General features: G+C 47.7%; 1 long non-coding RNA gene across 1 annotated transcript; it reads left to right on the forward strand.

Moving 5' to 3' along the window:
• Positions 1-1662: 1662 nt before the first annotated feature.
• LOC148776214 (uncharacterized) lies at positions 1663-2801 on the forward strand. The gene is made up of 4 exons (XR_016038696.1): positions 1663-1716; positions 1860-1949; positions 2096-2152; positions 2571-2801. It is a non-coding gene; the product is annotated as an uncharacterized LOC148776214 (long non-coding RNA).
• The last annotated feature ends 8177 nt before the right edge of the window (positions 2802-10978 follow it).

Here is a 10978-nt window from a genome sequence, read left to right on the forward strand (position 1 = left end):
AATCCCAGGGACGGGGGAGCCTGGTGGGCTGCCATCAATGGGGTCGCACAGAGTTGGACACAACTGAAGCAACTTGGCAGCAGCAGGTAACTAGATCTCACACGCCATAACAAAGATAAAAGATTCCAAGTGCCACAACTAAGACCCAATACCGCCAAATAAATAAACAAATATTTTTTAAAAAGTTGTTAACTTTATGAAGGAGCACAGTAGGGTAGAAAGAAAAAAAAATCCCATTTTCCAATGCAGAATTCTGACACTTACAGGTTGTGTGACCCACGTACACCATGTGGTTTCTGTGAATCTCAATCTCCCCATCTCTAAATGGTGATATTGATTTCTGCCTGTCTTCCAGGACAACAGTGTCAATTAAATTAGATCATACATGGGAAAGTACACAGAGATAGTAGAGTCCTTTAGAAACGTTGGGTATAGTATTATTTAGCAAAGCTATATTGCGTCACTCTGCCCTCCAGGAAGTTGGAAAAAGCAAGCATATCATAGTGTCAAAGGCAGAAACTGGACATTTGAGGAGATTAACTTATTCATTATATTTCAATAAGATAAGAATCCCCTCAGACATAAAGATCAGAATGTCTCAATGGTTCGCCTTAGACTTTTACAGGGAGGAGTTACAAGTAAGGTGTCACAAGTTGTAACTGTGAGCTATTGCCAGGATGACTTTATACTTAGCTTGTGTTTGCAACCAGGGGAAGTATCATTTAGCTGAACAGGTGATGCTTGTCAGTGTCAGTGTCCAGGCGGACAAACAGTTCTAATCTTAGCTAATCATTCTGAGACACAGAGCTTGGAAACTGGCGAGAGGCAAAAGAGAAAAGGTCTCTGTGTGACTATCGGGTTGTGTGTTTTGCTCAGTCGCTTCAGTCGTGTCTGACTTTTTGTGACCCCTTGGACTATAGCCCACCAGACTCCTCCGTCCATGGGATTCTCCAGGCAAGAATACCAGAGTGGGTTTCCATGTCTTCCTTCAGGGGATCTTCCCAACCCAGGGATCAAACCCTTATCTCCTGCATTGGCAGGTGGATTCTTTACCACTGAGCCACCAGGGAAGCCATGTGTGACCTTTACCTGGGCTTTAAGATAAGGGTAGAGTCCTTTGTAGGACACTCAAGGCCTTTTCCATCTGGTCATGCTCTGTATTTCTAGGCTCACCTCTGCCCTCCTTTCTCCCAACATACAAACATATACCTCAGAGTCCCAACCGCAACAATGACCATTCCCCACATCGCATCTATTTTCTGTTCCTTTCTTTGCCTGGAATAATGACTTATTATTTAAGACTCAGCTCAAGTGACTCTAGCTCTGAGAAGCCAGGCTGAGTTTGGGGGTCCTCCTATGTGCTCCCAGACCACTTATATGTGCCCATTAGACCACGCTGAAAAGTGTTTCTTAAACTATTGGTCTCTCCAGCCAGAGATGAGCTCCTAGAAGGTGGGCCTGGGTCTCGCTGTAATTCCTGCAACCTCCAACAAGACTGATTTCCAGTAGGTGTTCTTGATTGTAACAGAATGAAGGGACAACGTAGGTGATTAAATAGTTAATCCCACTAAGGGGTTATACGTAGAGAAAAAAGCATGGGAGGCCCTCCCATAAGTTAATGATTACTCAAGAAAGCAGACTTGCTTAGCAACAAAACCATGCAATAGAGGCATGAGAAGGCAACGGCGGAATGAGACCCACATCCTGCCCAGTGAGGTCAGTAAGTTAACAGTTCCTAGGACATGCTTCTCTGTGTGCAGTGAAAATAAAAATATAAGGAAAATATGAAATTATGCTGAAATCGGAGATGATTTATCATATTTTAGTATACATTACTGCCTTTTTGTTCATTTCCATAGCATCATGACAGAGCCAGATAGGATCAAAAGCTCCCCCACCCAACATGTAGGAGGAGTTAATGATGAAAAACTCAAAGAATGAGGAAGAAGGTGATCTTCTCCCCCTCCACATTTTCCTTTGATTATAAAACTGGAGTTCACTAAGTTCTCATGGTGGGACCCCCTTTCTTGTATCTCTCACAAGTGTCCTATACTAATACATCACTCCGCCTCTCCCTGAATTCTTTCTGCACCAGAATCAAAGAACTTGAGCTTCATTAAGTCCTGAGATGAGTTCTGCAATTTCAGATCAGGTGAGCAGTTTTAATTTAAAAGACAGTGGGTTCCAGTCTCATCCCTTGGGCTCAAGTCCCAACCGGAGGTGTGTCTGGGTTCGAGTCCCATCCAAGGAGAAGTGCGGTTTCATTCTCAGCGGAAAAAAGTGAAGAAAGGAGGAGAAGGATTGAAAGAGTAGACAAACCTGAAAAATCTTCTGCAACATTGACGACATCATGTGCTCCACATGCACTGTCTCCTCATACTTAAAATCCGAATGGTGCCAAAAGGTAGCCCGCAAGCCATCCCCCCCAACCCTCCCCTCCTCACTCCTCCCAAACTGGCACCTTTGCCCAAATTGCTCTTTCTCAGCCCAGAACACAAAGTGCTTGCCCATCTCCTTGTCTGTGCTCCCCAGTTCCCCATCTGAGGTCCCCACATCTCCAATATAAGCAGGTTCCACTCAACTGTAACCTCCAGGAGCAGCGGGTTTGTCCTCACCTTGACGTCAGTGTCAGCACTGAAGGAATCCTCAGTCCGGCATCCAGAAGTAACTGAAAAACAGGAGAAAGCTTTACTACAGTCATCCAATAAGATACCAAAGGAGGATTATATGATAGCACAGAGGACTGCGTGATGACTGTGTCCACCACGGCTCAGTCCTCCTCAGACTCTCAATCAGCTCACTTCCTGTCCTTTTCAAAATAAATCAAATCCAGCCACTCTTAAAGTGTCCATTTCTTCTTTGCATCCATTTATACCACAAAAGCCCAGAGACCTAGGCGGGAGGTGGCCCTAAGTCTGTCTTCCTTTAGGTACCGTTTCCCCACCCTCGGGAGGTCTGTCATCTGCCCTCTAGCACCCTCCCCAGGAGATGCTCCACCCTGGTAGCACTTTGGGACCCCCACATTCTATTCCAAGGGTTCCTGGTGGTTCGACTGGGGAATTAGGCTGCTGACCTGATGCTGGAGAGGATCCCCTCACTGTCATCTGGTAAGGACTTCTTTTGCTGCTGAGTGTCTGTCTGTCTTTCCTCACTAGACTGCATCACTTCCAGGCAGGTTTGATGTTTCATTTACCCCCAAGGTAAATTTTGGGGAAGAAGACATTTTCCTCTACCCTTGTAAGTTCTGGCTGGTCTAAGAATGAACTTGATACGAGACAGATTAACAGGAGAAAATCAAGCAAAATTTTAATAATGCATATTCATGGGAGAGATCAAGGAAAACTGAGTAATTTGCTGAAACTCTCACCTTAAGTATCATCTTCACCTAAAGACAAGAGAGGATGTTTGGGGTAGTGGTTTGGAACCTCCAAGGGGAGGAAGGCAACCAAGGAAAAGTGAGTTATTGATAAACAAATGTTTGCTGGGTCTGCAGAGACGATGGGACGCAGAGAGGAATTCTAACAAACACACTTTGCTGCATTCTTCCCCGTCTACACACCTAGCTCACATCCTGGTCATCTATGGTGACAGTACCCTTTCTGCCCAGGTGAGTTCTTTAGGCAGTTAAGGGGAATTGGCTAATTCTAGGCTAGGCATGCCGGAGAAGGCAATGGCAACCCACTCCAAGACTCTTGCCTGGAAAATCCCATGGACGGAGGAGCCTGGTAGGCTGCAGTCCATGGGGTCACGAAGAGTTGGACACGACTGAGCAGCTTCACTTTCACATTTCACTTTCCTGCAGTGGAGAAGGAAATGGCAACCCACTCCAGTGTTCTTGTCTGGAGAATCCCAGGGACGGGGGAGCCTGGTGGGCTGCCAGCTATGGGGTCGCACAGAGTCGGACACGCCTGAAGCGACTTAGCAGCAGCAGGCTAGGCATGCAGGTGTTTGATTTTTTCACAGTTGGTAGGAGCCACAACAATGCCCAAGAGTCACAAAGAGCCTTCCCAAGATCAGTGTTTCCCACCAGTGGCACCAGTCATGGACATTGCTCTCAGCATGGGCCCTAGGGACCCAGGGGCCCAGAGGGAATGGAAGGGCACCCTGGGAGTCTGGCCCCCACCCAAGGAGGGAGCTTAGTGAGGAGATTCTGCTGGAAGAAGGGGAGCCTGAGCCTTCCAACCAGGAGGGGCCACCGACAGGGCTGCAAGATGCAGGGAACCAAGGGGAGATCACAAGTTGGTGGGTGATAAGGGGTCTATGAGGCTGGAGTCCAGATAGATGGTGGGCCCAAAAACCTTTTTAGGATGACCAAACAATTGTCTGTATTTAGTTCCTAAGACTGTCAACGATTTACCACAAACATGGCTTAAAAGAACAGAAAAGTGTGTCACAGTTCTGAAAGTTGGAAGTCCAAAAGCAAAGTGATGATTGGGCTGTGATCCCTCTGAACTCTCTAGGGGAGGAAGGTTCTTGAAGGGTTCTCTGGACCACATCCCTAATGGTATATTGGTTGTGAATAATCAGCTACAATATCAGGACAAATGTGCAGAGGTTTTGATACAAAGATCCCAGTAGCCCTGGTTCAGGTAAAGGTCTAACCCCCAGCACCCCTCAAGAAGTAAGATATGCATACAGTAACCAAGACCCCAAGATTGTTGTGCAAATAGTCCTGAACACTTGCCCTTCTGCTATCTGACATCTGACCCACCCTCCTTAGGACTGAGGATTCCCCTCTGTAACTCTCTATGGAGCAGCTGGCTTCTCACTGGAGAAATTGAAAAGGCCACCCACTTCTACCTCCATGGTGGTCGTGTGCAGGCTCTGCCCCAGCTCCACTCATCAGGCATCCAGGCCAGAAGGGGGCGCTCATCCTGGAGTGATTTGAAAGGGCAGCACAGAGGTTGTCCCCAGTGGACCCACCACAGTAGCGGAGGTGGGCCATAGGGATGGCAATTTGTGCTAAGAGGTCACCTCAGCCTCTGGTGGCCTGTGTCCAGCCTGGGTGACATCTAGTGTTTGAGGCCGTGGGGTCTCACAGCCTCTTTCCTGGCTCCCATCTGACTCCTGAGCAGCATACTTCAAATTGAAGGCAATTCTGTGAGCTCCCACCCAGAATATTCACTAGACTCTTTTTCTGCTTAAATCCGTTATTACTAAGAATCTGGCTGAATCATACATTAACTGAGAAAGCATACGAGAAAGCACTTTGTAAAGAACCAGGAAAATGTTAACTATCAGTATTTGAGGCATCCTGGCAGAAAGTCCTCTCAGACACCTGCCTGTCACTTGGCCTTGGGATCTCCCACACAACCTTCCCTGGTCCTTGGGGTCTGCTGGGTCAGACCTCCCAGACCTGCTTGCCTGCAGCCCACATTGCCCCAGCAGACAAGGTAATTCCAAAAAGGAAGATGTTCCCTCTACCTTATCTTTCTTTTCAGAGAGTCAATGCTGGAGAAGACCCTTGAGAGTCCCTTGGAATGCAAGGAGAGCAAACCAGTCAATCCTAAAGGAAATCAACCCTGGATGTTCATTGGAAGGACTGATGCTGAAGCTGCAATACTTTGAAAAAGGCCTATTCATTGTAAAAGACCCTGATGCTGGGAAAGACTGAGGGCAGAAGGAGAAGGGGGAGACAGAGGATGAGATGGTTGGATGGCATCACTGACTCAATGGACATGAGTTTGAGCAAACTTTGGGAGACAGTGAAGGACAGGGAAGCCTGGTGTGCTGCAGTCCTTGGGGTCGCAAAGAGTCAGACATGATTTAGTGACTGAATAACATCAAGGACATAAGATTGGAAAGACACAGGAGCAGGAGGGGTGAAATGGGGTTCACACTGTTTCATAGCCACCATTGTTAGTAATGAACAGGATGCAATTGCTGTCGGGGCCCGGCTTACAGTGAGCTCTGGAACACACCTGCCGATCTCATCCCAAAATCTGGGAAAGAGGGAGTGATAGGGATTAAGGTACCCACTGACATAGAAAGGCTGAGTGACCTGCCAAGGTCACACTGAGCAGAACTGGAGCTGGGGCCAAGCCTGCAGTCTCCAGTCTCCCCTCGGTCCAGGGACCTTGACACAGGCTGTGCCTGGTGGCAAAGCTTTAGTTCATGGTGCATTTCCACCTGCAGAGCACTTGCCGTCTTAACCAAGCCAGGTTATCCGAGGCTGTGCCATTCAGTCCAGGGGCCTTTGAGTCCAGAAGGCTTGTGATCCAGAGGGAGGGAAGTCTGGCCACTCCCAGCACTTTAACCTAGAGACTTATTGCCACCCATATAGGACATGATGTCCATGGAGGGTTACTCCAAGCAGCTGTTTGTAGCATCAGGAAACATAGGGAACAGCCCCCGTGACCATCGACTGGGCACTGGGTGGTGGCCTGCAGTATTTCCTCATGGTGGATACTTCTGCCATGCTGCTCATAATTAAAAAATTACGAGCAGGCTCTGTTCATATGACTGCTACTGAGAGATCCCCAGAATGTACTGCAAGGTTTTTTGTAACAGCAAGTTACAAAAGCTGGTATAGTAAGCAGTAAATGGAAGAAGAAAATCTATTTATGCATCTCTGGAGAATTCATGAGACTGAAACATCAGGGTCTTCTGGAAAGGCCAGTGGTAGGGAGACAGTAGTGGGAGGGAGAATCTTCACAGAATATCCTTTTGTCCCTTTGGAAGCCTAAACTATGAGCCTGTATTATCTATTCAAAAAAAGATAAGTGCACGTGACAGTTTTTTGTTGTTGTTACTTGTTTGTCTTTTTTTTTTTAAAGGAAAAATAACTAAAAGGTAGGGATTTCAGACGATCAGGTTTCAGTTTCATTATCAGAGGGGGATTTTAGGAAACTGAGGACAGGCTGGGGTGCCTCTGCTGTCTGCACGGTTACACAGACATGGCTGCTGCCCTGTGCCGAGCATGATCACCAGGAAGACACCTCGTCAGAAAGCATCTCCCTGAGACAAATCGCCACAGGGGCTACGTCGTCTCTGGTTAAGGTGTTGCCTTGTCCCAAGCTCCATTTTCAAAATACATACCACTTGACTGTGGGATCCAGGGGCAACCACACACACTGTCCTAAGAGTCATTTGTCACACCTTTTCACCTGGACAGGAGGAGCCCAGGTGACTTGCTAGTTTCTGCAGTGGGTTGAATTGCATCCTTCCCCGCCCCTTCAAAGATCTGTCCACCTGGGACCTCAGATCTTCTGAAATGATCTTATTTCAAAGAGGGTGGGACTTCCCTGGTGGTCTGGTGGGTAGGACTATTCATTCCCAGTGCAGGGGGCCCAGTGTTCGATCCCTGGTTGGGGAACTAGAGCCCATATGCCACGACTAAGGCCCGGCAGAGCCAAGTAAAAAAAATTTTTTTTTAAAAGAGGGTCTCTGCAGATGTAATTTAGGTAAAAATAGAAAGATGTGATCATCCTGGATTAGGATGGGCCCTAAATCCAATTATGAGTGTCCTTGTAAGAGACAGAACAGAGGACACAGAGAGACAAAGGGGGAAAGCTGTGAGGATGGAGGTAGACAGCGACACATCTACAAACCGGGAAATGTCAGGGCTTGGGGGCCCCACTGAGGCCTCAAGGTGGGCACAGAGCCGGCTGTCCCACAGAGGCCCCGGAAGGGACTCACCCTAAGCAGACCCAGATTCTGGACTTCTGACCCCCAGAACTGCGAGGAAGTACATTTCTGTTATAAGCCCCCCAACTTGTGGTATTTTGTTATGGCAGCCCTCAAAAGTGCAAACAGCCTGAGAGCTTTGCTGATGAGAAGGGCGCTCGGGGCACCGAGGGTGACCTCAAGGATTTTGCAAATTAAGGGTTGGCCCTACTGCTGTGTGACCCTGGGAGAGAGGAACAAGGTGGCCTGTTCGAAGACAAACAGCCAGGAAGACCGGGCCCCCTTCTGGTCTGGGGCACCTCATTTCCAGTTCCCTGGGGTGGAAGCACTCCCTGCAGTGGGCGTTCTTCTCTAATGGGGAAGGTGTGCCTGCCTGTCGCTAGGAAACAGGGAGCTGGGCCTGTGGGCTCCCAGCCTGGAGCGCAGGCAGATGGTGACAAGATTAAATAGTGCCTTTCATTTCAACATAGGAAATGTTTTCAATTCTCTTCTCTTCATGTCTCTAAAAAAAGGCAAGTGGCGGAAACGTCCCGCTGGAAATTTATTAACAAAAGCCCAGGCAGCCCAAAAAAAGCAGACTTTTTTTCCCCTACGTGTCTCCCCAACCAGCCAGCAGGCACTCTGAGAGTGAGGTTTCTGCCCTCCCACCATGACCTGCCAGGCACCATGCTGAACCTCATTCAATCCTCCCGTAGCTGGAAAAGGTAGGTTCTATTGCTATTCCATTTCTCAGATGAGAAGATCGAGTCTATGGAATGAGAGTAACCGGGGGTAAGTCTGGATACTTAATACATGATTTCTCTATTTTTCATTATATGCCCCTTCATGATGATGTTTGTGAAAGTACTTGGAAATGACAATACAAATTCAGAACCTCATTATTTCTAACATGATGAGGATAAGTAACCACAAGGCTGTGCATATGATAAACACAGCAAAGAGGAAAACAACTGTGTTTTCTCTGCAAATTTATCTGTGAGCAAGGAACTTAGTAAACCAGGAGAGGTTAGACAGACACAGAGGTTAAGACATTGAAATTCAGAGTCTGCTGGCTGGGTCAGCATCTCCTCTGCTCTGGTCACTTCGGGTATAGCTTCAGGCTCCACAAGACCCAGTGACCCACATCACTCAGCCTTTTGCAGTAACTGGTAGTGGCTGCCAGTGCTTCCCCGGCACAGTCTCCTGACTGCTGTGGGCTTGTACTGGGGTAAAGGAAAATGGGGAGACTGCAGGTTCCCTAGGACCATGGAATCACATGCCCAGTCTACAGATGGGTAACGGGAAGAGGAGTGGGACTCAAAGGAAGGAGAAGAGAATTGTTGGGTTTTAGACCCATCAGGCTAGAAAGGATAGAGGGGTGGGTTGCTGGACAGGCATGGCCCCAAATAGTCCCTATTCTTTTTCCAACTTTTACCTGCCTCTGACTGAAAATAAACACTGCTCCCCAGGTGAATCATTCCTACAATATGAATCCCTTCCATGTCTGCAGCTTCTATCAAAGTAGTTACATCCATCATATCACATGATGTAAATCTCAATGCTGGGGGGCGGGTGGAGCAGGCACTAACATGCCCCCCACATTGTGCACAGGACGAATCGGGGTGCAGACCTCATCCTCCACTTCCCAGGCTTTCTGTAGTGTTGGTTCTTCCTTTGTAATAATACCCAAAACTCTGGGATGTTCCTGGTGGTCCAGTGGCTAAGACCCGGCATTCCCAATGCAGGTCGAGTGGAAGTGCAGAGGGCCCAGGTTCAACCCCTGGTCAGGGAACTGGATCCCACATGCCACAACTAAAGATCTCACATACCAGCTAACGATTTCACATGTAGCAACAAAGGCTTAAGATCCTGCATGCTGCAGCTATGACCCAGCACAGCCAAATAAATGTTTTTTGAAAACCCAAACAAGTCTGTCTCCTTTCCTTCTCCTAATGCCAATATCTTAATTCTGGTTCTCACCAGGCCACGGCTCGTGTGTCTGCCTTAGCCTCACTCCAGACCAAGCCATCCAACATGCTGCCCCTCGATGATGCTTCTTGAAGCTCTGCCAGCACAGCCAGTCGTCACAGCATCCTACAGTGTTTCTTATTATCGACCTTCCAAAGCCTCTCTAACTTGATGTCACCCACCTACTTTATCTTATTACCTCTACCTCACCAAACACAGTCTGCTCCAGCCAGACCACTGTCCTCTCTAACAATGATGTCCATTCCCTGCCTCAGTGCCTTTGCTCATACTCTGCTCCCACTTGGCCTGCCTTCCCTTCACTCATGGAGGACTCTCCAGTGGCTAGTCATTCTTCAGGATACAAAGCAAACCAACCTCATTCATCAAATCAATCCTAATGATTCCAGAGATTGTTCCCTTTTTTGAATTCATACTTATATGCAGGGACCACACGGTAGCTGGCCTCTACAATGGCCCCCAGTGATCCTCACTTCCTGTGTAGTCTTCTCCCTCCAGGAATAGAGCTGAACTGTGTAGCCTACAGGATGTGGCAGAAATATCAGTGTGAATTCCAAGGCTAGGTCATAAAAGACAGTGCAACTTCTGGTTTGTACTCTCCTAGATCGTCTGTGCATGCCTGCTAAGTCACTTCAGTTGTGTCCTACTCTTCGCGACCCTCTGGACTGTAGTCCACCAGGCTCCCCTGTTTATAGGGTTCTCCAGGCAAGAATACTGAAGTGGGTTGCCATGCCCTCATCCAGGGGATCTTCCCGACCCAGGGATTGAACCCATGTCTCTTACACCTCCTGCATAAGAAGGGAGATTCTTTACCACTGGTGCCACCTGGGAAATCCCTTAGATCAGCTATTCTGGAGGAATTCAGCTGCCATGTCAAGGTCAGGATGATGCTCAGCAGCCCTATGAAAAGGCTCGTGTGGTGAGGAGCTGAGGTTACCAGGCAACAACAAATACTAATGGCAGGCTTGTGAGTGAGCCATCTTGGAAGTGGATCTTCCTGTCCAGTCAAGCCTTCAGATAACCGAGGCCTCGATAACCAAGGCCTGGGCCAACATATTGACTAAAACTTCATGAGAGCCAGAACCACCCAACTACACTGTTGCCAAATACCTGACCCATTGCAACAGTATGAGATTATACATGTTTATTATTTTAAGCTGCTAAGTTTTGGAGTAATTCACCATTCATTAGTCAATAACAAATGTAAATGTTTTGTTCGTGAAGTATCTTCTCAAATCTATCAAAGCACAAGGACTATGATTTCTTCCTCTTCCTTGAATTTCCCACCACTCCTGCCACAAAGATGGACACTTTGAAACAAGCACAGCATGAGGATGTGCTTACTCATTCATTCATTCAACAAATATTTATTGAGTACCAATGTGCT

The sequence above is a fragment of the Moschus berezovskii genome, chromosome 11, assembly GCF_049115385.1.
Source record: "Moschus berezovskii isolate FMDL1 chromosome 11, NW_MosBer_1.0, whole genome shotgun sequence".
In the NCBI taxonomy this organism is placed as follows: domain Eukaryota; kingdom Metazoa; phylum Chordata; class Mammalia; order Artiodactyla; family Moschidae; genus Moschus; species Moschus berezovskii.